Genomic DNA, 26,532 nt, shown 5'->3' on the forward strand with positions numbered 1-26,532 from the left:
CCCGGCTACTGCCCATCACTTCCCTTGATGCAAATTACCAGCAGCAGACCTCCTACACATGCTATGGGTGTGCCCGAGCCTTGGTGAATTTTGGGTTGGGGTTATGAGCTTGATAGAGAAGACTACTCATCTCTCAATAGGTGGGGCGGCATTGGAATGTTTACTAGGTACCGGTAAGCGCAGAGGGCCCACAAGGTTCAGTTACGCTTTCTGTAGTTGGCGCTCATACTTGTAAAGAGATCTATCACTATGCGTTGGAAATCGATCAAGTGGTGGCCATGTGGCATAGCGAGCTGACCAGGTGGGCAATGGCTGAAAGCCAGGCACTGCGCAGAGAGGAGGTCCTGGCCTGTGGAAACCGCCAATTTCTTTGGAATGGGACACAATCGTGGAAACTCACAAAAGTGCCAATCCTAATGATGTCCCCGACGCTCCACATACACAACAATAGACAGAAGCATGGAGTTCCCATGTAGTCATGGATGGATAGGTCAGAACGCAATGGTGCGATAAGTTAATACATTTTACTGCAATATGGGAGAGAGGGATGTGCAACTAGGATTTTGTATAACACAGTCAGAGTCCGAGGAGGGGGGCGGGGGGGTATTGTTAACAAAGGAGGGTGAGGGGTGTTTAAGGGTTATAGCTGAACAGTTTTGTACATACGCATGCTTTATGACCTAGCTGATGGAAGTTAGGATATGGGGAAAATCCGCTGTTTCTTCTTGTTTGTAATGTATGTTTTCACAGTTCTCCGACTATAAATATTGATGAACATACTGCTCCTTGTATGGAGACCTTACAGTGGGACTTGTATACTCTAATGTGTCACGTAAGCATGGTATGTGTATCATATGGACAATAGAAGAAGAAAAAAACAAAACCCAATAAAGTTTGTTTAAAAAAAGAAAAGGTATGTACTGGTCATTTTACTAAAAAGCCCATTCAAAGTATATGTACTGTATTTTAAAAGCATTGCATTTCTCAGTAACAGTACTGTAAATCAAAACATAGTGCATATACATTCACAATCCAAACTGTTACAACTGTATATTTACTACAAAGTATGTATTATTTACCTGTGCCAGGCTTGCTTGGCTCTAGGAAATAAAATAACTAAAAGAATATTTTTATGCAAAAATAATTGGTCTGAAGTTCAGTCTTTGAGTGTGTGAATTATTTTGCTGACTGTGTACAACAAATGCTTAACACTGTCCTCTGCTAAAGCCTTACTGCTCGACCACATGACCACAAATAGAGAGTGAGGTGCTCTCTACTTTACCTCTGCCTACCTTTTGGGTTCCACTAGACTCAGTGCAGACAATGCCTCACTTTGGTATAGTATATACAGAGCCAGCATCCTACACAAAGGAGAAATGGACTTGGACCAGAAGACTCAGAGAAGCCAGGGACACAAGGAAGCACCCATGGTAAGTACCCAGGAACCCCACGAAGGCTGTGTGTTGAAACACAGCTGCGTGCCCAATGAAAGTCAATAAAGAAGTAGCTAATGCAGTTTTGAAGAATAAGGAACGTTACTAGAGGACCCTGAAAAATCCCAGTGGAAGACAGAAGGTGGGAGAGCCACCCCACCCATAGATGCCACAGGAACTAAGTTACCTGCACCAGGAAAGCCGGGCGCATGGGGTGAAGTGATGTCGGAACCTGCAGTAGACGACAATGGAAGACCTCAAAGAAGATGCCTCTGGAGAAGCCTATGAAGGAGTCTGGTGGAATCCAAGAGCTGATTTTTGAAGAGGAGAACCTGCAAGCAAAGGGGACAGAGTCTATGCCACTCGCAAGGGACCAGGAGGCACGGAAGCACAATCCCCACTGATCTCCGGGACATTAAGGAGTGAAGACGATGACATTGTCGCTGCAGCTGTGAGGACCAAGCGATGCTGAAGAAGACCAGGAGCCATGCATTAGCTTTCCCACATCGCTAGCTGCTACTGGCATGGAAAGTGAAAAGATTTAAACATTGGGTCCAGCACGGTCCAAGGGACTCACCAAGTGCAGAAGAGTCAGAGCAGGCCCTGAGCAAGCAGGGGAGCCCACTGAAGCAAAGGTAGATCCTTGAGAGGACCCACATGCCAAAGGGACAGAAGTCGCAAGAGAACCATAGGCTGCTCACCAAAGATAAAAGCCCACGGTGCAGAGGATGCAGTGAGAATGCTGATCCTCAAGGGATGAGGTGCTGGAGGCTGGATCTTCTTGTAGCTTGAAGATCTCTGCAGTGCAGAACCAACAACCTTGGCAATAGCAAGTTGACTTGGTGCACAGGGGTTTGGTCCCAGCGGCTCTGACAAGAGAAACTGTCCTCAAAATAGCAGAGAAGACAGGCCAGGCCTCTAGGGAGCTACAGAACTGCCACCTATGTTGCTGGGCCTTGGGAAGTCCGTAGAATGACAGGAGCAGTAGACCAGTTAGCTACGTTGCGGCGCCTGCAGCTGCAGGGGAGTGACTCCTTCACTTCAAGGGAGATTACTTCAGATGTCTCTGATGCCCACAGGCCTTCTGGAGATCCTGAATGTAGCACAGACACAGACGACACAGAAGACTTGAAGAACAGTGATACCAGGAGCAGTAGAAGTCTTCCTTAATGCAGTCTTGGTTCAAGTCAATGTCCAAGTGTCCTGACGGTCGAAGAGCATCTTAGTTTCAGGGAAGCCCCTACATACTCTATGGAAAGGGTTGAAGTGACTTGAGTGTCCCTCCCAGAGGAGGGGCTGGACAGAGGAGTGGTGGCTCCTCTGCTAAGGCAGGGGAGCGTCGCCCCACTGCCAGGAAGCAGCAACAAGTAAGGAAAAAATAAAATGATAATAACGTAATGTTATCATCAATTTATTTTTGTCGTCCTGCTGTGGGACGAGTGGTAGAACACTCCCAAGTGTGCAATGACTGTTTGATCAGCCCTCTAGAGCCACCCAAAGCAGTCATGCGCACTTTCTCTGTTCTCCATGCCTGCATGGAGAACATGCCCTCTAGCCCCTAGCTAAGCGCTGTGTCACAGTGCTCAGACCAATCACAATGCTGCATTGCAGCGTTGTGATTGGCTGCGGGGAGCGTGGAAGTCCTGCTGCTTCCTACTTCCTGTTTCTCACAAGAACCCAGGGAGAGGTCTGGACGGGACACAGGAGAGGTGGCGGCGGCCAGGTAAGTGATTGTTTTTACCCAATTTCCCATTCGCCCCCACCCACCCCACTGCTACTTCTAGGCATTAGCTGCGACTGGGACAGAGGGGAGGGTACTCCCCTGTCCTTTGTGCAGTTTCGTACCAGAACAGCAACCAATGGTTCCTGAACTGGCTCAAACTGCAGTATGCAAGGAGACCAACAAATGTGCCCTTTAAACTAGTCTGATGGCGCCGGAAAGCGCTCCACCCCAGCCCAATACACTAAGTCCTGTCTGGGAGGTGGTCACACCTCCCTGTGACAGGAAACCTACTGTTCTACCTTCCCCTACTCGAGCTTACCGCAGCAGCAGGAGTGCAGTGTCTGTGGTCAGCAACAGCACTAGCTTGCTAGCAGACCCTGAAAGGCTGTTACTTGGAGCACAGTGGGGGTCCCCTAATGTGCCCCCCAGTACATGAAATCATACTTCCAGCACCAGAATCGGTGTTGGGGTAGGATTCCAACATGTTTGATACCAGGCATGACCAGGTTCTGTGCAGCCATTATATAGTTTGACATCTTGTAATGACTGATGTCCATTATATACCTTAAAATGGCTGACCGCACTTACAAAGCCTGGAGAATCTACTCCGGGGTTTGTAGGGGTATCCTGCTCATGCATGGGCAACCTCAGACTTGTAACCAAGCACCTTGCCCTGAGGACTGAAAGTCCTACCATAGTGGTGATTTATAAGTTTTAAGTGCAGTGACCTCACATACAAGGAAACTTATATCTGTCGTGAGAGTTGAAAACACAATCTTGCACAAGCTGCAATGACAGGCCTTTAGTCAGAGTTTAAGTGGTTTCCCATGGGTAGCACAATACATGCTGCAGCCCAGGTGTACCTATACCGAGGGTACCATATACTAGGCACTTATAAGGGTACACCAATAGCCAATTGTGTATGTACCAAAGTACTTAACTGAGTCAATTTAGGGTAGAGAGCACAGTTGTTGGGGTCCTGATTTGCAGGATCTCAGCAAACTAGAGTCAAAACACACTGACACTAGGCAAAAAGTAGGGGGTAACCATGAAAGTATATCCTGCTTTCCTACAGTGGTTTTGTGTTCTAGGCATCACATTTAAATGTTATCCTTGCCTTATTAAGAGGCCAGTGCAAGTCAATGGGAATTAGAGTATTGTGGTCAAGTTTCAGAGATAAAGACATACATCTAGTTTGGCATGTAGAACAGTTTTCAGTGGCAAGATGCAGGCTTGTGAAATGCCCACAAGTGTGGCGTGGCTGAAACCCAGTTATGACAGAACTTTTAGTAGAAAAGAGACACGGATGGTTTCATGTTTTCAGGACCCAGAGGTAATACTTTGCCACTTTAAAGATTTTGTTTATACAGAGGAGTCAAATGTGATGATGAGCGATGAAACAGTGGATGAGATTGATGAGAAGTCAACAATGTCTATGAGTCTATGGGCTTTTGCATTTCATTGTCTGCTAATAACATCCTGGCTGTCATGCTGATCTATTGTTCCCTCGGGCATGCAGGGGGGTTTCTGTCTTCCCTGGATTAGTTCCTTTCGAACTATATTGTCATGACACGATTATAGGTTACCACTAACCTGATCAGCCAGATACAGCGGGAGCGATGAACGATGCTATTTCTCCTTTTCCCCTTATATGGAACCACCTGCGAGTACTAGCAAACTCAACAGACTGTACCACAACAGGGGAAGGGGAAAAAAGAGACACACTAAACAATAAAGTTGCAGCAGCTTGAATGATCAACGGAGAGCTGGTTGGGTGTTGTATGGACCTCACTCATATATAGTCCGTGATTCCTGTAAGAAAGATACAATATTTCATATATGCATTCCACACTCACTCAAGTGTATATCAATATGGTTTCCTGAGTTTATACACTTACATTTTAAGCTGCCACATGTATTCCTCATAGAAAAGGCACACAATGTAAAAATAAAGCATAACAGAAAACAAGCAAATTTCATCATTTTCCTCAGTGATTAGATAAACTGTGAAGCACAGGGAATCTTAGATGTCACCACACATTGTACTCCCAAGTACTTATCTGCAACAAGGCAGTCCACTGGTTAAAGGTGACTGTGTCTTTCCATTCTTAAAAGAAGAAGTTTTGGTGTTCCTTAATGGCTTGCAGAAGAACACCACAAAACTGCAGTTGTCATTCTATAGACTTCCAAGCCTTTCAACGGCTCTGGTTCTCAACAGAAGCAACGTCTGTATTAATTTTCATACAGCGTATTTAACGCACTGTAAAAGCACCATATAATTCACAGTGAAAAATAATGTTAAGTAAAGAGCAGCGCTGCCATGCACTTTCTTTAGGTATGGTGGAATCCCTCTAGAAGCACCTTCGAGCGCTGTAAAAATAAAGTTGAACAAAAGGGGGTGGTGATGGACGGAGCATCTGAACCAATCAAACACTCACATCCAGTCAAAAGATTTGGGTTTGATCCATCACCATTCTTTAGCCCACTCTGCCACCCCAGTTCAGACATGGCTATATGCAAATCAGTCTGACCCTGTGCCTCATGGGAACAGTCCAGCCCGAACTGCCAAGCCATGCCTTCCCTGGACCGGAAACAAACTTCCGAGGACCGGTTTCTGGCATTACAGCCGTCTTCAGCCCGGCTTGCTTGAATCCAGTGGCAAAGTGAGCAAGGGACTCACGTCTGAGCATACCCTGCCACACTTATGGCGGCCAAAGCGGTACAAAAGGGGGTGGTGATGGACGGAGCATCTGAACCAATCAAACACTCACACCCAGTCAAAAGATCTGGGTTTGATCCATCACCGTTCTTTAGCCCACTCTGCCACCCCAGTTCAGACATGGCTATATGCAAATCATTCTGACCCTGTGCCTCATGGGAACAGTCCAGCCCGAACTGCCAAACTATGCCTTCCCTGGACCGGAAACAAGCTTCCGAGGACCGGTTTCTGGCATTATAGCCGTCTTCAGCCCGGCTTGCTTGAATCCAGTGGCAAAGTGAGCATGGGACTCACGTCTGAGCATACCCTGCCACACTTATGACGGCCAAAGCGGTACAAAAGGGGGTGGTGATGGACGGAGCATCTGAACCAATCAAACACTCACACCCAGTCAAAAGATCTGGGTTTGATCCATCACCGTTCTTTAGCCCACTCTGCCACCCCAGTTCAGACATGGCTATATGCAAATCAGTCTGACCCTGTGCCTCATGGGAACAGTCCAGCCCGAACTGCCAAGCCATGCCTTCCCTGGACCGGAAACAAACTTCCAAGGACCGGTTTCTGGCATTACAGCCGTCTTCAGCCCGGCTTGCTTGAATCCAGTGGCAAAGTGAGCAAGGGACTCACGTCTGAGCATACCCTGCCACACTTATGGCGGCCAAAGCAGTACAAAAGGGGGTGGTGATGGACGGAGCATCTGAACCAATCAAACACTCACACCCAATCAAAAGATCTGGGTTTGATCCATCACCGTTCTTTAGCCCACTCTGCCACCCCAGTTCAGACATGGCTATATGCAAATCATTCTGACCCTGTGCCTCATGGGAACAGTCCAGCCCGAACTGCCAAGCCATGCCTTCCCTGGACCGGAAACAAGCTTCCGAGGACCGGTTTCTGGCATTATAGCCGTCTTCAGCCCGGCTTGCTTGAATCCAGTGGCAAAGTGAGCATGGGACTCACGTCTGAGCATACCCTGCCACACTTATGACGGCCAAAGCGGTACAAAAGGGGGTGGTGATGGACGGAGCATCTGAACCAATCAAACACTCACACCCAGTCAAAAGATCTGGGTTTGATCCATCACCGTTCTTTAGCCCACTCTGCCACCCCAGTTCAGACATGGCTATATGCAAATCAGTCTGACCCTGTGCCTCATGGGAACAGTCCAGCCCGAACTGCCAAGCCATGCCTTCCCTGGACCAGAAACAAGCTTCCGAGGACCGGTTTCTGGCATTACAGCCGTCTTCAGCCCGGCTTGCTTGAATCCAGTGGCAAAGTTAGCAAGGGACTCACGTCTGAGCATACCCTGCCACATTTATGGCGGCCAAAGCGGTACAAAAGGGGGTGGTGATGGACGGAGCATCTGAACCAATCAAACACTCACACCCAGTCAAAAGATCTGGGTTTGATTCATCACCGTTCTTTAGCCCACTATGCCACCCCAGTTCAGACATGGCTATATGCAAATCAGTCTGACCCTGTGCCTCATGGGAACAGTCCAGCCCGAACTGCCAAGCCATGCCTTCCCTGGACCGGAAACAAGCTTCCGAGGACCGGTTTCTGGCATTACAGCCGTCTTCAGCCCAGCTTGCTTGAATCCATTGGCAAAGTGAGTAAGGGACTCACGTCTGAGCATACCCTGCCACACTTATGGCGGCCAAAGCGGTAAAAAAGGGGGTGGTGATGGACGGAGCATCTGAACCAATCAAACACTCACACCCAGTCAAAAGATCTGGGTTTGATCCATCACCGTTCTTTAGCCCACTCTGCCACCCCAGTTCAGACATGGCTATATGCAACTCAGTCTGACCCTGTGCCTCATGGGAACAGTCCAGCCCGAACTGCCAAGCCATGCCTTCCCTGGACCGGAAACAAGCTTCCGAGTACCGGTTTCTGGCATTACAGCCGTCTTCAGCCCGGCTTGCTTGAATCTAGTGGCAAAGTGAGCAAGGGACTCACGTCTGAGCATACCCTGCCACACGTATGGCGGCCAAAGCGGTACAAAAGGGGGTGGTGATGGACGGAGCATCTGAACCAATCAAACACTCACACCCAGTCAAAAGATCTGGGTTTGACCCATCACCGTTCTTTAGCCCACTCTGCCACCGGCAGCTTGTTTCCGGTCCAGGTATCACTATGAGTGAGAAAAAGGGGGGGGGGGGGTTGAGGGGCAAAGGGTATGGGTACAGGTAAGTATTGGATTGGAGATCAATGTCTGGCGGTCGACTCTTGGCTTACACAGGTGGCTAACCGCATCGTACCTATTAAATACAGAGATGTTAATTCCTCTGGAAAAAGACAGTCAACCCTTTGGGTTAGCAAGGATCTTAAAGTGCTTTGAAAGCACAGTAACAAAAAGGATTGAAGGTGCCATTACCTTTGTAATGACACAGCCCTCCGGAGTAGAGTTTAAAGAATTTTATTTCTCGCAAGTGCTGCGTCCTTTGCAATACAATTTGAATTCAGGGACAGGATCCGGACCCTACGATGTGCACCTGCTGTTGACGCACCGGATCTGTTGGGATCACTTTGTGGATATATATATATATATATATATATATATATATATATATATATATATATAGAAATCCACAATCCTGAAGCGCCGAACAGCAACGGACACAGCCAGGTACAGACCACAAACCAAGGTTTCACAAAGAAATATTGTGCTTTATTCCATCAATGGGGATGGCGGCATGACGCGTTTCGTCCGGGAAACCCGGACTTGATCACATGACAAGACCCAGAGACATAGGTGGTTAAATACTGGTGAAAAAACGAGACTCCTCCCACAAATAAATAGACATAAAGGTTAATATCATTCAGTGAAGAAAGTACTTCATCCACATGTAATGTACATTGTAAATAGATGCTAAATGCAAAAACACTAAACTCACTGTACAATTTTAACAGTCTTATAAAATAAGAATACATTCTGTTAATAGGCATAAAGGGCAAGTGCCCAATGGATAATCATAATATCTTATTTATGTATTATAGCTGAACGATGAGAGCCAATGTCAGTGGGGCATGTTGTAAAACCAGTAATATAGTTATAATAACCACAAAAAGTTTTTAAAGTGCAACGAAGAAAAGTGCAGGGTGCATAATCCCAAATAATTGGGAACAAACATAGTATATCCAGATAAAAACCAGGAGCAGAATAAAAAAACCTAGTTAAAGTGCAAAGTGCCAATTAAGTGCAAAAAGTCGGCAGAGCATAGAAATGATTAATTAAGGGAGGGGGAACAGGGGCAATCACATCTTATAGAATTCATATATAGTAGCAGACAATAGGACATACCTACAAATTTCATATTAATGCAGCTGAGTATGTAAAAGCCAAACATCAATACAAAAATAGTATGATGATCAGAGTAAACAGTGTAAATTCATCCTTAAACAATCCATAACATAGTCAAAATAGATTAAAACCATATACAAAAAGGTGTAAAATCCATTATAAAAAGGTTATGCATATGATAGAATAAAATATTTACAGAAAATTGTTAAGATCTTCTCCCATATTCAGGCCATTAGGGATCTTACTGTTTAACCTCAAAATATATTGACTTTCTAATTGTCTAAGTCTCTTCTCTCTATCTCCACCCCTTTTATTCACGGGGACTGCATCAATAACAAAGTATTGCAGGTCATTCAGATTATTGTTGTGTACCAGCTTAAAGTGACGTGCCACTGGGTAATTAGGGTCAGAGTTCACAATAGCACGAAGATGCTGTAAAATTCGATTGAATACTTGCAACTTAGTGCTACCAACATAGTATAACTCGCACGTGCATCTTAAAACATAGACCGCATGGTCTGTTTTGCAAGTATACACATTCTTTATAGGAATTACTGCATCCGTAAGACCCTCAACAAACTCGCTGGTGTTCACACCGAATTTACATGCCCGGCATGAACTACACTTCCGAAAGCCTGTTTTGCTGGAGTACCAATTAGGTTTAATGATGGTTTCAGGACTAGTTTTGACTAGAGCATCCCTCATAGAGGGTGCTCGTCGAAAAGTAATGTTGGGAAAGTCTCCCACCAAAGGGCCCACTACAATATCTGTTTTTAAGATGGGCCAATTAGATTTAATAATTTGCCTCATCTTTTTGTGTTGGTTATTAAAAGTGGTGATTAGCCGAATGGAAGATTTTTTAACTGTAGCAACTCCCTCTTCTAGAATGTCTGAAGCAGGTTGTTCTACCATTACAGTTGTTTGAGTTGATAAAGCCCTTTTGAGAGAGTTAGTGAGGTTAGTAACTTCATAGCCTCTTTGTAAAAATCTTTGGTAAGATCCATTCAAACAGTTCATGAGATCAATCTCATTATTGCATATCCGTTTAATTCTTAAAAACTCCCCATAAGGGATGCTCTTAATGAGATGATGGGGATGGTTACTCTGGACATGTAAGATTGAGTTGCCAGCTGTGGATTTTCTGTACATCCTAGTCATGATCTCATTATTCTTAATATATATATGATGAAAAGCAGCGAGACCCCCAAGACGTTCGATGCTGCTTGGTGCAAACCACCTCTAATTCACCTTAAGAATAGTGATCAAAATAATGAGGCAGGCGCTGGCAGTTGGAAGGCGAAGAACAAGTTTATTGCTCTAGAGGAGAGCACATCGCATCAGACACCGGGGCTATCGGCAGGAGGAGCTCTAACTGTATCTCTGAGGCCTGGCCTTTTATATGTTTCTGTCGTCACTTTATTGCATGGTCAAACATTCCTGGCATTACTTTATTACATAGTGAAACATCCTTGGAATCCCTGCCTTAAGCTAGTTCCCACACAAGTCCAGTAGCAAATATTCCCCCACCCGGATTTTACAGATGATCGATATCTCGCAGCTGGACATTCCGACAGGACCTAAAACACGTGGGATCGGTCAGATCAAAGGGGTCGGGTCACTGATTAAATTCTGGGCCCTTTGTTGGTGAAGCAAGTTCTGTCGTATGTTGGTAATAAACTATGTCCACAGGGGTCAGTTAGTGCCTGGGATCAGATTGAGTGGCCAGGTGCAGGGAAGGAGGTTATCAAAGGGGCCTGATTGCGCGCGGAGGATGAAAGGACAAGTGGGTTTGGTGTGGGAAGTGGCTCTAGGGTACTGTCATGCTGACATGGTTTTACGACCTCGGTATGTGTGCTCGGGTTCAGTCAGGGCGCGGGGGGATGAGGGCGGCCGGGGTGATGCACAGGTGACCAGTAACGTGGAAAATGGCTGCAAAGACTAAAATGGTTGCCGCTTACGCGCTCGTAGGGGCCTTCGTACATAAGATGGCACCGACAATGTTCATATTTATCGTCTTACTTTTCACAGTCACCCCTTTGAACATATAGGGGCCAGCTTGTCAGTTCACGTCAATGTCCATAATGTCCTGTACCTCTCTGTCATACATTGCTTTCATGTTTTCGCATCGAGTGTCCAAAGTCTTAGAGCACAGAGAACACAGGAGCGGAATGCAATATATCCCCAGACAACAGCTACATATTATTAAAATCGGAACTAAGAGGACCATCAATATCTTCCAACCCCATTCTTTTAATATGCCCCAAAACCAGTTTCCCAGTGTCCAAGTCTCTGGTTCTTTTTGGATCTCTGATGCCAGCCTGTGGAGATGTTCAATTGCCTTGTAGACTGAGGGTGAGCTGTCCGGGACAAAAGTGCAGCAGCTGGCACCGATGATGCGGCATGCTCCTCCACGGTCTGCTAGTACCACGTCTAGAACAAGACAGTTCTGCAAAGCTACCAAGCGGACCGCCTGAAGCTCGGCTGTGTTGTTGGTGAGGATGCCAGCTGTGATGTTCAAGGCTGTTTCTACTGCTAGTGATAGGTGTCGGATGGCTCGGCTGTTTGCCATCGGGCCCCATAGAGGGACGAGTCCTTTTGCTGCATCAAGGAACTGGTATGCGGCGAAGTCTGCTTGTTCTGTGTCTTTGGACCGCCTTTCTCTGTGATGGGCGGCAGATGCTGTGTAGGTTGGTGGTAGAACAAAGGCAATGTAGCAAGTGCCCCCCCAGCCCTTTGGGAGCCAGGTGTAGGCTTTGGTACCACAGATAAAATACATGTTGGGTGATGCAACAAATGAAGGGGAGTCGGCAGTGTTCAAAGTCCTTGTTATTGGCAAAAGCTGTGACCTACGATCTTAGTCCCGTGGCCTTTGATGCAGACAAGGCCTGAGACGTTCACCACAGATAGGGCCACTGTCAGAGTTGCAGCAGTTCGTTTCTTCAGATAGGAAAAGGTTGGTCTTGCTGGGTTGTGGTACACTTGCATTTCAATTCTTTCTTTGGCGGGAATGTTCATAGGAAAGGTTGCATTTGATGTCAGAATGCAGAAGGAAGCAGAGGTTCTCCCTGTTTTGTTCAACCAGAACTCATTGTAAAACTGTTTGATGGTTCCATCGGAGGTGGCATTGTCTTTGTAGCTCTCTTGCAGGAGCATTAACCAGGCGAGGCAGGACCCATGAACAGAGAAGGGTGAAGGGATGAACGGGATGGAATGTTCAGTGGCATGAGGTAGCAACCCACAGATCCAACAGTTCGTGGCATTTGCGGCAAGATTGTGTTGGTGCAATAACTGTACGAAAGAATTGTTCCAGAACTCTTTGCGCCATTCTCGGAGGTGTGGGGACAGTAACACCAGATAGTGTTCCCTCTCGGTGGTGTGTTGCACGGTGGGTGACATTGTCCTGTAAGCGGGAGCATTTTCTTCAAGGTACCAGATGGCAAAAATCAGCAAGAGGCAGGTGAGAGGTGCTTCCATGAGAGTTATTGTCTTTGCACTGTGCAGCTTGGCAAGTTTGGAGTCGTCGCGGTGGTTCTTCGGTCATCCGGGATCTTCCATCACCTTCAAGAGACTCGACGACTGGCAGGACCACATACCTTCATCTAGCGTATCTCCCGGTAGCCTTGTAGTGTTAGCTACCGATCTGAGACTTTTGATTCCGTTAGTGGCCTGCTTGTCGGAGCACTCTCCTTTTGTTGATCTCAAGTTGTACCCCTCCTTGGATGGTACCGTGGGGTCAGGAAACTCTGCCAATTCAAGTGTCTCTGTTTGTGGATCGCAACTCAGAGCTGGTCGGTCTTTGTTCAGGAGCTCTTCCTGGCTGTTCACTTCTCCGGGGGCCGTCAGTGTTGGAGGTATCCTCTTGCAGTGGTGCACATGCACCCAGTTTTTCTTTCCTTCCACACGAAGGGCAGTTCGCGTGGTAATCAGGACCTGCCAGGGGCCCGTCCATCTGGGTTCTAGACTCTTCGACCTCTGGAAATTACGGGTTAGCACGAAGTCCCCAAGTTTGATATCATGTCCTGGGCCCCTGGACACGTCTGGAATGGCATGCAGCACCTGTTGGTGAATAAGAGCTAGTTCTGTCGTCAATTTGTACAGGTAATCAGACATTAGTATGTCCGGGACATCATGGATGGAAGTTGGCTTTGGTGCTGCCCAAATGTTCATAGGTCTGCCAAAGACCACTTCATAGGGGGTTAGTCGGTGTTTGGTTGGGGTAGAGCGCATTGATAGCAATGCCAGGGGGAGAGCGTCTGGCCATTTTAACCCAGTTGTGGTGACTATTTTTGTTAGCTTTAGTTTGAGTGTGGCGTTGTGTCTCTCTACCAAGCCCACTGATTGGGGGTGGAAAACAGCGTGGAACCTTTGTTTTACCCCCAACCCCTTCAGTATGTTTTGTATCACTTCGGCTATGAAGTGGGGGCCATTGTCACTCCATAAACCTCTGCAAAGGCCATATCGGGGGAAGAATTCCTTTAGTAACACCTTCGCTGTGGCTAAGGCAGTGTTGTCGCTGGTGGGTAAGCCTTCACCCATTTGCTAAAAGCACACACGATCACCAATACGTATTTAAGACCGCGGTACCTTTCTAGTAGGATGTAGTCCATTTGAAGGACTTCAAAGGGATGGTCGGGGACTCCAAACCCTCCCTGTGTTACTATAGTCCCCTTCCCTGGATTGTGTTGCAGACATACTAGGCATTGTTGCACTAGGCGTTTTGCTGATTCTGAGATCTTGCTGTTATGCCATAATCTGGTGATCAATTCGGTCATTGGGAAGATCCTATGTGTGCTGGTAAATGTACCATGGTCAATATAGGGATTAGGTAGGCATTTGGTAATAGCCATTTGTCCCCGTCACTCGTTCTCCAGCAGTCTTCCTCGTCTTTTAGTCCCACCTGAGCCCATTCGGTCAGTTTATCTTGCGTGCCTGCTGTTTGTATGTCCCTAACAGTCACACTAGCGTCAGTCCATCGTTCTGCTTGTGACCTGGTCAAATACATTCGTGTTGTGGTTCTGTCTTGGGCTGTGATTCGGGCAGTAATGTCAGCTAGTGTGTTCCCCTGGCCAATGAGGTCAGTCACTTTCTTATGTCCTTGGCATTTAATCACTGCTAGCTGCTTGGGGAGGAGGACTGCTTCCGTCAATGCTGAGACTAAATCTCCGTGTAGGATTGGTGTGCCGTGTGATGTCAGGAACCCTCTTTCTCTCCAAAGGAGCCCAAAATGATGAACCACCCCAAAGGCATATTGGCTATCAGTGTATATGTTGACTGTCGTGCCTGCCGCTAAAATACACGCTCGTGTATGTGCAATGAGTTCTGCTGCTTGGTCAGATCGCTGGGTAATGCGGGCTGTCTCTAGGATGGTTCGGGCTGTGGTTACGGCATATGCTGCTGAGGTGGTGCCATCAGGAAGTTTGAGGCACGACCCGTCCACCCATAGTTCCCCGTCTGGTTCTGGGAAGACAGTGTCTCGGAGATCTACTCTACTCTTCGTCTGTTCGTCAGTGAGGGTTACGCAATCGTGCAGCGGAGTCACACCAGGGTCAGTCTCGGGTAGTGGTAACAATGTCGCAGGATTGAGAGTAGTGCATCGTTTCAGTGTGATGTGTGGTGCTAGCAAGGTTAGCTTGTAGCCTGTCAATTGGGCGCTAGTCAGATGTTGGGTCTTGGTCTGGTTCAGTAGTGTGTCGACTGCATGGGATACTAACACTGTGATGAGGTTGGAGAGCACTATTCCCTCACTTTGGCGTATGGATACAGCCGCAGCCGCCACAGCGCGTAAGCATGCTGGCAGCGCTCTAGTTACCGGATCGAGGGTGGCAGAGAAGTAAGCACATGGGCGATGTTTGTGACCAATCGACTGTGTTAAGACGGACAATGCACATCCCTCCCTTTCATGAGTGTAAAGGAAGAATGGTTTGGAGTAGTCTGGGGTACCTAGAACAGGAGCTAAACAGGGGGCATCTCGCAATTCTTTGATTGCTGACTGACATTCGGGTGTCCAGGGGAAAGGCGAGGGGGTGTCTTTGGCTAGGAGGGAGGGAAGGGGATTCACAGTAAGACTAAAGTTTGGTAACCACTGTCGGCAGAATGAGGTGAGGCCTATCAGAGAGCGGACCTGCTTCTGATTCTTGGGAATGGGAGTGTCTAGGATTGTCTGGATTCTGTCGGGCGTGAGTCTTCTTCCTTCTTTCGATAAGAGGTGACCTATATAGGTCACTTGTGGCTGGCAGAACTGCAATTTCTTTCGAGAAACTTTGTGGCCATTGTCCGCAAGGAAGTGTAGGAGTTGGATGGGGGCTCTGACAGCTAGTGGAGTGGTGTCTGCTGCTAGAAGGATATCGTCCACATACTGTATCAACACCACTCCGACCGGCAACTGAACTGCATCTAACTGTCTCTTGAGCGCCTGGCTATAGATGCTCGGGCTCTCTGTGTACCCCTGGGGTGCTCGACAAAATCTATATGAGCGGGATCTTAGAGTGAATCCGAAGAGATAGCGACTGTCTTGGTGAATGGGTATGGAGAAGAAAGCATTTTTAAGATCAATAACAGTGAAAGTGGTAGCAGTTGACGGAATCAGGGTTAGGATGGTGGTGATGTCAGAAACTACTGGATACTGTGGTACTACTATTTTGTTTACTTCCCGTAGGTCGATGATAAAGCGGTCGGCCTTTCCATCTCCCTCTCCCTGTTTCTGTATGATTGGTAGAATGGGACTATTACAAACATTGCTCACTACCTCTTCCACCACTCCCACCTCTACGAGTGACTGTATGATTTCGGTCAAGGCTTTCTCGCCCTCTGGCGATATCTTGTACTGGGGTATTTTCGGTAAAGTTGCATCGGGCTGTATAGTCACATGTACTGGGTCGATCATCAGTCGTCCTATGTCGGAATCAGCCGTAGCCAATAGATGCGAGGGTAAAGTATCTAGTAGGGATGTCTCTCAAGAGCTGGTGATTGTCATATAAGATGACTCGTACTCCGTCCGGCGAATACCTGATAGTCGCACGGAAATGTTTCAGTAGGTCGAGACCCATAATGGCGTCTGGGGTGTTGGAGGAGAGAAGGAACGTCATGTCAATAACATTGTTTGAAGGGGATTGGTCTGGACAAAGGGTTGGTGGAGGGCGTACCGTCAAATCCTATAGAGGTTATGTGTGAGCCATACAAGGGTGCCCGTGGAATCAGTCGTTTGGATAGTGCACTACGTGTTGCTCCTGTGTCTACCAAAAATGGTGACTCTGTGCCCAGGACCTTTGCGGTGACATAAGGGCCTTGCTGGTCAATATAGAGCTCGACTGGATCCCTCCCTTGCCCCTGGCTATCCTATGCAAAGTCATACATATTGTCGTAATCTGTCTGTTGGCACTGGTTCTGTCTAGGGCGGTCAAATGTGTTCACTCTTCCTGGTCTCCCTTTGCTAGCTTCACTTGCATATCCTCTTCCACACCCTCTTCCTCCCTGTTCATATGGTATTTCTCTCATCCCTCTGCCTCTACTAGCTCCTGATAAGTCTGGGCACTGAGATTTCCAGTGTCCGTATTCCTTGCAGAATGCACATTGGTCTTGTCCTAAGTCCTGGCATCGTACATATGGTGTCACTGAGTCATTTCTAGGAGGCTGCATTCTAGGGACATTCTGTTGGTATCCTCCTTTATATGGTTCCCGTCCTGTATTCACCCCTTGGAGTTGGGCTCTCATTACTCTTTCCTTCAAGTCCTTCTTTTTCTTTTCTGTGGCTCTGTCATTCTCGTTTTTCTGATGCTCATAATACTGGGCCATTTGGAGAATAGCCGCTGGCTTAGAGGCTGCCCAACTACTTTCACTAGTCTGTAATTTCTGGGATACCTCCGGTAGTAGTCCTTTAACGTAATTCTGCACGAATAAGTGGTGTCCGGTCGCAGTGGACATGTCCTGTCCACTGTAGTCGGAGAACACTGTTTTGAATCTCGAGAAATACTCGGAGACATCCTCTTGAGGTTTCTGGCGGCACGCTGTCACTTTGGACCAGTCTATCTTTTTCTCTGGTATCAATCTTTTTACTTTCTGAACTATTTTATCGGGGAGGTCCAATATAGCTTTAACTGGTTTTTGGCCAGGATTCCGTTGTTTGTCTAATGTGTCGAGTTGTTACCAGTTATGACCGAACAATTCTGTGTGGTTTATCTTCCTGATCTGCTTCCACACATCGGCCGGCAAACGTAACCCGAAGAACAAGTCAATGTCGGCAAGTGTCATTATCGTGGACCCCAAAGCGGTACCTAGTTCGGTGTAAAAGGCGGTGGGATTCTTCCGTAAATCTGGAAGAGATTTACGGAATGTCAGGATGTCCTGTCTGTCCCATGGCTGATACACCCAATTGTACACTACCCTCCCTTTAGCGTCCTGATGATTTATGTCGTCATGAGTCCCTTGTCCTCTAGGGGGGACCCAATACGGGGCAGCCTCTTTTATCGGCATCATGTTATCCAGTTTCTCCATTGGGCTTCGATGCTCTGTCTGTATCTATCCGCCCTTGTTCTACGAGGTGGCGGAATACTTCTAACGTGGACGAAAAGAGTTCTTCTACCTCGCTGTCATTCTCGTCTCCTATCTCCACTTTTCTATAAAGTGCCATTAGCCTCGCTGGTCCTACATCTTGGTATTTCTCTTCATAGGCAGTGAGCGCATAGGTAGCAGAAGCGCGCAATGAAGAATCGCTTGTGGCTCGCGTCATAAGAATTGCATATGTCTGTCACATACTCTTCTGTTTCTCTTCTATTCACAAGGGTTTTGACTATCTTATCAATATTTGCCCGCTCGTGTGTACTTAATCGCGGAATCCTGGTAACCCTTTTTCTACTGGTCCTACTACCACTAATGCGTTTGTGGATGAGGCAAGTGGCTCGACTGGAACGGAAACGATTGTGGCGTCTCTGCTGATATCTTGCTGTTCTTGTTGCTGTACTATGGGGTGGTTAGGGGCATAAGGAGGTGGCATGTGGATAATTGGGGGACCCAATAAGAGGTCACCATTTATTCTTTGTTTAGCCGGTAACTCTGGGTACAGAGTTGAAGGCGTTCTAACAGGGCACTGGACCGATAATTTCGCTTCTTGTTCTCTTTTATCGTTCTCTCTTTCTTTGATAGCCTCTTCTAACTTTTTATAGTTCTGGTAAGCAGACTTTCGTGTTTCTTTATCCTGCCTGGCTTCATCTCTTTTCTTTCGTTGCATTGCTTCCTTTCGCCAGAGGCCGAAGTTGTCGAGCATGGCTTGCGTGGTTTTCTTTTTAAAGACAGCTGTTTCTAAGATTTCTATTTTAGCGAGATCGAAAGATCCCGTCAGTGGCCACTGATTTACCCGGTCCTTTCTAGTTTATTTGTGCCATAGTTTGCTGTAAGAAACGGTGGCAACTCCATATTTGACATACATGTCCTTTTTAGGGGTGCCTTCCGGCGGTGCTGGATGACTGACCTCTAACAAACGGTCCGGTCCAAAACAATCAAACAATTTTGAGAAGACAGGCATGACGTACAAGCGGTCAATATGAATATCTCAAAAGGTCGGGGACAAAGGTCCGCACTACATGTCCTTCACTGCCTGCAAAGAGGGAATATTCCTATTCTATGCTTGTTTGCAAGCAGGGAATACCTCAATTACTACCAATAACTTCAAAGAACAGAATACTAGTATTCGGGCGAACAATTTCAATGCAATCAAACAATCAGTTTTGTCGAATATCACGACCTTACGCGGACCGTTATGGACAGTTTCTTCGTCCTCCCCTTCCATCGCCCGTTTGTCCTCTCCCTCCAACAATGCGGCGTTCCTGTAAGGTCCCAGTCAGGACCGCAGGTCACTCGAGAGAGATCCGTTCGGAACCGGTGAAGTTCAGTTGATCGGCCGCCAGACGAGGGTCTCTTTCAGGCAGGTGCACTTCCCGATCGTTTAGATGTTCACTCTGTCGTTAGGACCTCTCTCACTGGACCCACGTGTTGCTGATGGGCCCGACGTTGGTGCGCCAATTGATGAAAAGCAGCGAGACTCCCAAGACTTTCGATGCTGCTTGGTGCAAACTACCTCTAATTCACCTTAAGAATAGCGATCAAAATAACGAGGCAGGCGCTGGCAGTTGGAAGGCGAAGAACAAGTTTATTGCTCTAGAGGAGAGCCCATTGCATCAGACACCGGGGCTATCGTCAGGAGGTGCTCTAACTGTATCTCTGAGGCCTGGCCTTTTATATGTTTCTGTCGTCACTTTATTGCATAGTCAAACATTCCTGGCATTACTTTATTACATAGTGAAACATCCTTGGAATCCCCGCCTTAAGCTAGTTCCTACACAAGTCCAGTAGCAAATATTCCCCCACCCGGATTTTACAGATGATCGATATCTCGCAGCTGGACATTCCGACAGGACCTAAAACACGTGGTATCGGTCAGATCAAAGAGGTCGGGTCACTGATTAAATTCTGGCCCCTTTGTTGGTGAAGCAAGTTCTGTCATATGTGGGTAATAAACTATGTCCACAGGGGTCGGTTAGTGCCTGGGACCAGATTGAGTGGCCAGGTGAATGAATGAATGAATGAATGAATGAATGAATGAATGAATGAAATATGAATTGTATTGCGCTACTTAGCCCAAAGGGCGTCAAGGCACCTAACCCAAAGAGAATCCACATAGCAAGCTTATTGATAGGCCTTAATGAAGCACCACGTTTTTAGTGTTTTTCTAAAGAGAGACAACGAGGGTTGTAACTTTATGTCGGAGGGGAGAGTATTCCACAAGCGGGGGGCCACGGTGGCAAAGGCCCTGCCGCCCCATCTGACATTCTTACTACGCGGGATGCACAGCAAATTCATGTTGGAGGAACGAAGGCTCCTGCTAGGGGAGTAGGGAATTAGCAGAGAGCCTAAGGCATCTGAAGGTCCAGCCAGAAGCGCTCCAAAAACCAGACATAGGATTTTAAACACAATTCTTTGCTGGATCGGCAGCCAATGGAGCTTCTTCCTGGCTAGAGTCGCCGAGAAAGACTTGGGGGCGTCCAACACAAATCTCGCCGCAGCGTTCTGCACGCTCTGAAGGCGTTGAATATCACCCTTATTAATGTCTGCATACAGAGCATTGCAGTAGTCTAATCGGGAAGACACCAACGCAACTACAGTCTGCTTACGTGCCTGAGGGGAGAGATAGTGGACAATTCTCCTCAGAATCCTGATGACTCCCCAACAGGTAGCCACAGTTCGATTTACCTGAAGGTTCATAGTCAGCGAGGTGTCAAAAATGACACCAAGATTCCTGGCAGAAGGCGAAGGTGTAGGACAAGCTCCCAAAGAGGGAGGCCACCACTCATTGGACCAGACATCCTGGTCCTTACCAAAAATCAGCACCTCAGTTTTATCGCCATTCAGCTTTAGGGAATTTCGAATCATCCATTCTGCAACTACTTGCATGCAGTTCCTAAAGCTGGACGCAGTGGTGCTGAACGAGTGGGTCAGGGACACCATAATCTGTGTATCATCTGCGTATGATACAACCTCCATCCCCTGCGATTTAACTAACCTAGCAAGTGGGGCCACATAGATATTAAACAGGGTCGGACTTAACGCCGACCCTTGAGGAACCCCACATTACAACGGTTTAGCAGGGGAGAGGAACACCTTTACTAGTTCCCCTGATCTGATGTTAAAATTGGTAATCATACGTCCATGAGTAGATCGTTCCTGTCTATTTTCTCTACCCTTTCGGCAGCATCAGTGAATATTGCTTTCGAATAGCCCCTTTCTTGAAATCTTGCAGAGGCCTCATCCTTGGCTTTTTTGAAGTCCCCCTTGCCTGAGCAGTTACGCTTAAGACGGAGCGGTTCTCCAAAAGGTATATTTCGTATCAAGCTTTTAGGATGGTGACTTGCTGCATGCAGCACATCGTTTCCCGCTGTGGGCTTTCTGTATAGTCGTGTTTGTAGAGTATTTCCTGTCACATAGACCTCTAGGTCCAAATAGTTCACTGAGGTGTTACTTATGTTGTTGGTAAATCTCAAATTGAACTTATTGTCGTTCAGAGTGGCAACATATTCCTCAGCTGAGGCCCGGTCACCATGCCAAACGACAAAGAGATCATCAGTGTACCTTGCCCAAATCATAATCTTGTCCAACCAGCCTTCGTTGGCCTCGCCCCAGGCCACGTGCTTCTCCCACCAGCCAACAAAAAGGTTTGCGTAACTGAGGGCAAAGCACGTGCCCATGGCTGTCCCACGCGTCTGTCTGTACAGAGTCCCTGAGAATAGAAAAATATTATTTTCAAGGCAGAATTCTGTCAGGGTTTGCTGCTCAGAAACCAGGTAACGGCTGAAATGCCAGCCTTGTGGCCTATGCAAGTATATAAATTGGCTACATCCAAGGTTATCAGAAGCATGTCTGACTCCCATGTGATGTTGTCAATCAGTCTTAGGAAGTCCTGGGTGTCTCTAACGTAAGAGGATAAATATTTTACAAATGGATCTAAGTAAGTGTCTACAAACCTGGAAGTGTTCTCCAGGAGAATGCCGATCGAGGAGACTATGGGTCTCCCTCGGGGATTTTTTGAATCTTTATGCACCTTCGGAAGGTGGTAGAAGGTGGGGATCACTGGTGTCTCACAACATAGATTTTCAAATTCACTTTTATTGAGCATCCCTTCATCCCTCCACCCTTCCAACAGATTCTGATACTTCAGGGTACATTTCACATAGTCTGTCCTTGATATTGTTTCGTAACAGTCCCTGTTCGTTGGCTGTCTCATTGCCTCTTCCTTATATTTTTCTTTATTGGACACCACCACATTTCCCCCTTTGTCCGAGGGTTTTATTTCGATATTTGGGTCGGACTTGAGGGATTTGATGGCCTCCCATTCTTTCCTAGTGTTGTTTGAGTCCTTTATATCCATTTCAGTTATTTTTAATGCCAATTTCTGTAAGTCCATTAAGACCGCATCATTGAATGCATCCACCGCGTCATGAGGAGTTTGAGGTAGAACCCTTGACTTTTTCTTCAAATTGCTTGGGTCTCTTTGAATTTTGTATCACTCCACTTGGATTTTTTTTGTTATTGCAGGACACTGTTGTAACCTAATCAGGACTTTGTAGAAACTGCTGTGACCAGAATGCCGAGCGGCAAGAAGCTAAGCGGCACGCCTAACGAGGCAAAGACACGCCCACTGGGGCAGAACTATAATTATGAGTGAACAAATGGTTCTATCAAGGCTGTTTTCACTTCAGGAACGTTTCGTGGCTTATGGTGCGCGCTAGCCCTGAGCACGCTGGTGACATTCTGCTTTCATTAGTGGACAGAGCCATTTGGGCAGCTTCGGCAACTTCTTCACAAACTAAGGTATTGGCAAGGCTCTGACCCACCAGATGAGCCGCTGCAGGCCGTAGTTCGTGACTGCACAGAGGAATCTGGATCACTGTATCCATGTTTTCCAGGCCAGGCCGTATGTGGATTCATGTGGTTGAAGGCGTGTTGGGGACCCGGGTAAGGAAATTGTTTTGACCAGCAACATTTTACCACAGATCTTAACAGTGTTCCTCATTTCTTCCAGTACCCGCAAAGGGATATAAAAGAGCAGAGCAGAGTAACTTACCTGGCATGCCGTGAGAGGTGCATGCTGGGACTTGCAGTTTGCCTAGGCGACTGCGGGTCCGTTCGTGACTTTGACTCAGCCCGCCTGGATGGCCACCAATGGTAGAACGACTGGGGTTATTTTAAAGGAACTGGCGGGAGAACAGTGCTGGAGCTGGCATTTGAGAAAGGCACAGTCCAAAACGCGTCATGCTGATGTTTCTTGAGAAAAATAAATCCTTTCCTGATTTCCCCGCTGTGTCCCTCCCATTCTTTTCACTTCAGGAATATTCCGTGGCATATATATATATATATATATATATATATATATATATATATATATATATATATATATATATTACCTACTGGCGATAGCCAGTAGGTATATATAGTTAGGATTGTTTTCCATAGGGAAATCGCAACATTCTATTGGGAATAACTTTGGCGCCGGTTGAGGAATCTTCCTGAAATTTTCCTTAACTTTGCCTCGTGGCGCTCCGCTCCTTCACTGAAAGTTTGGGGGGGATTCGTCAAGCGGGGGCCGAGATAAAAGGGGGTCCCAAAACGTGTTTTCCCCATGTTAATTTCCATAGGGCGGTTGGACTCACTTTTAGCCCAAACGGCTGAAAGGTTTTCCACCAAACTTGGCAAAACTGTAGGGACTGGTAGCCCGATGTGCCTTTGCTATGTCTCAAGATATGTGCTCCAGTGGTTTTTACGAAAATTAACTTTGAAAAAATATATATTGGGCTACATTGGGCTATATATATGTTAGAGCCCAAATGTAGCCCAATGTAGCCCAATGTAGCCCAATGTAGCCAAAAGATGGCCACCAGAGACAAAAAAAACAAATGTAGCCCAAATATCAGCCAGATGTAGCCCAACTATAGCCCAATGACAGAATGTCCCAGAATGTTCTAAAGAACAACTAGAGCGCTAAAAGTCTTACTTATGACAAAAGTATGGCACACCTGAAGTCATCTTGATTGGAATAAAGTGTTAACACTTAAAACATTTAATTTGCAAAGGAACAAAATGAGGGGGTTCATTTTGCCATAGAAATTATGATTAGTGCTGAAGAAAGAAAAATTAGGGCACATTTTGAGTGACTTCTCAAATCCTCTTATATTTAATTAAAAAAATTCTGATATGCAGTCTCCCAAGATGGCCACCAGAGTCAAAAGAGCCCAAATGTAGCCCAAATATCAGCCAGATGTAGCCCAACTATAGTCCAATGACAGAGTGTCCCAGAGTGTTCTAAAGAACAACTAGAGCGCTAACAGTCTTACTTATGACAAAAGTATGGCACACCTGAAGTCATCTTGATTGGAATAAAGTGGTAACACTTAATACATTTAATTTGAAAAGGAACAAAATGAGGGGTTTCATTTTGCCATAGAAATTTTATATAGATATATATATATATTCACTGAAAAAACCATAGGTTACACACCAATTATAGTTAGGAATTAGCATTTAAAAAACCTTTGAAATTCACTGAAAAAACCATAGGTTTCACACCAGTTATAGTTAGCTGGAAATTTTACTCGCATAAAACCATTGAAATTCCCACGTTATAGTTAGTTGGACTCACCATAACTTGCACGTCTGCAATGCACTGCTGATGACGTCACATATTACATCACTCATGCATATATTTAAACATTACTCGCTAATATATGTATTCACTAAGATACACTTAATAAGCCAGTTAACCAATCAATTTTTTTTTTTAAAACACTGAAAAACCATAGGTTTCAGGCTATATATAGTTAGGAATTAGCATTTAAAAAACCTTTGAAATTCACTGAAAAAACCATAGGTTTCAGGCCTTATATAGTTAGGAATTAACATTTAAAAAACCTTTGAAATTCACTGAAAAAACCATAGGTTTCAGGCCTTATATAGTTAGGAATCAGCATTTAAAAAACCTTTGAAATTCACTGAAAAAACCATAGGTTTCAGGCCTTATATAGTTAGGAATTAGCATTTAAAAAAACCTTTGAAATTCACTGAAACAACCATAGGTTTCAGGAGTTATATAGTTAGGAATTAGTTTTTAAAAAACCTTTGAAATTCACTCAAAAAACTATAAGTTTTAGTGGTGTTATAGTTAGCTGGACATTTTGAGATGTCATCAGTGATGTCACTGACCATGTCATGAATGATCTAATATGTGACATCATCAGCAGTGGATTGCGGGTGCGCGAAATATAGTTGGTACAACTAACTATATAGGAGCAATTTCATTGGTTTTGTATGAGTAAAATGTCCAGCTAACTATAACACCACTAAAACTTATAGTTTTTTGAGTGAATTTCAAAGGTTTTTTAAAAACTAATTCCTAACAATATAACTCCTAAAACCTATGTTTTTTTCAGTGATTTTCAAAGTTTTTTTTAAAATGCTAATTCCTAACTATATAAGGCCTGAAACCTATGGTTTTTTCAGTGAATTTCAAAGGTTTTTTAAATGCTGATTCCTAACTATATAAGGCCTGAAACCTATGGTTTTTTCAGTGAATATATATATATATATATATATATATATATATATATATATATATATATATACCACGTGACTCCTCCTCGAATCTCTCGCGTCTCAGGCCCAGCACGGCTCGTATGAAACGCCATCAAACAAAGGGAGACGGACCACAATATTTCAGCTTCAGAAGATTTATTTAGATGCACAGAGCAGCTACGCGTTTCTGGCAAGTTATGCCCTTGATCACGTCGCAACAAGAATGCATGACCAAATGCTATTTTTAAATGCAAACTTACAAGGAAACACCCCTCACAGTGACGTAATGTGTCATGTGACATAATTTAACAGTGAAAAGAGAAAACATACTGCCACTGGTAATTCCATAGATCCCAAACAGGCTTCAAAACATATTACTGGATAAATCCATGAATTGATGATTATCAACTGTAATGTAACAACTTACAACCTAACTCCAAATATAAGTCTAGTTATAGACCCAACTCTAACTGTATAAATACAGGGTTAGTATAAAATGTATTTGTAGTAAACATATACAGTATAATAAACGAAGTGCCTGTATGATCATAAATCCGTGGCAGACAGTAAAGTGCTATGTGAGAGTGAAATGAAGTGCAAATAGCAAAGAAAAAGAAATACATGGAAACGAGAAGAAATAATATCAGTACAATACTAATTTAAGTGTACCAAGGCCAATATATAATGTTTAGATTGAAATTTCACAGATCACTGAAAGTAATTCAATAAACATGATTTCTATGTGCCTGATTGGTCATTCCCCCATATTTATATATATATATTTATATATATATATATATATATATATATATATATATATATATATATTTCCCTGAATCTTCACGTTCTCAGTTTATACAACGGAAGTCACGGCACCACAACAGTAGGGTAATTTATTTTAGTTTATTTTAAATACACACCATGTGTAAAAAAGTGCAAAATGGACGGCCTACGCGTTTCGACTGCAATCAGTCTTCAACTGGACCATAGAGTCCTGGCTGTCTAGAACGTTTTTTTAAAGTGCTCAGTGCTCAAACCATCATTCATTTCCATGATTAAAAACAACTAGACTGCCGACTTCATTCACAAATTTTGGCACCAATTAATCGCCATTCTTTTGCATGACTTTAAATCATTTTCTTGTTTTGCTATACATGTAAAGTACATTTTGTTCTCTTTTCTATGTACATGTTATCACATTAATAAAGGCCAAAGTGCCAATTCAATTCATAAGGTAGAGTAA

The sequence above is a fragment of the Lissotriton helveticus genome, chromosome 3_1, assembly GCF_964261635.1.
Source record: "Lissotriton helveticus chromosome 3_1, aLisHel1.1, whole genome shotgun sequence".
Classification (NCBI taxonomy): domain Eukaryota; kingdom Metazoa; phylum Chordata; class Amphibia; order Caudata; family Salamandridae; genus Lissotriton; species Lissotriton helveticus.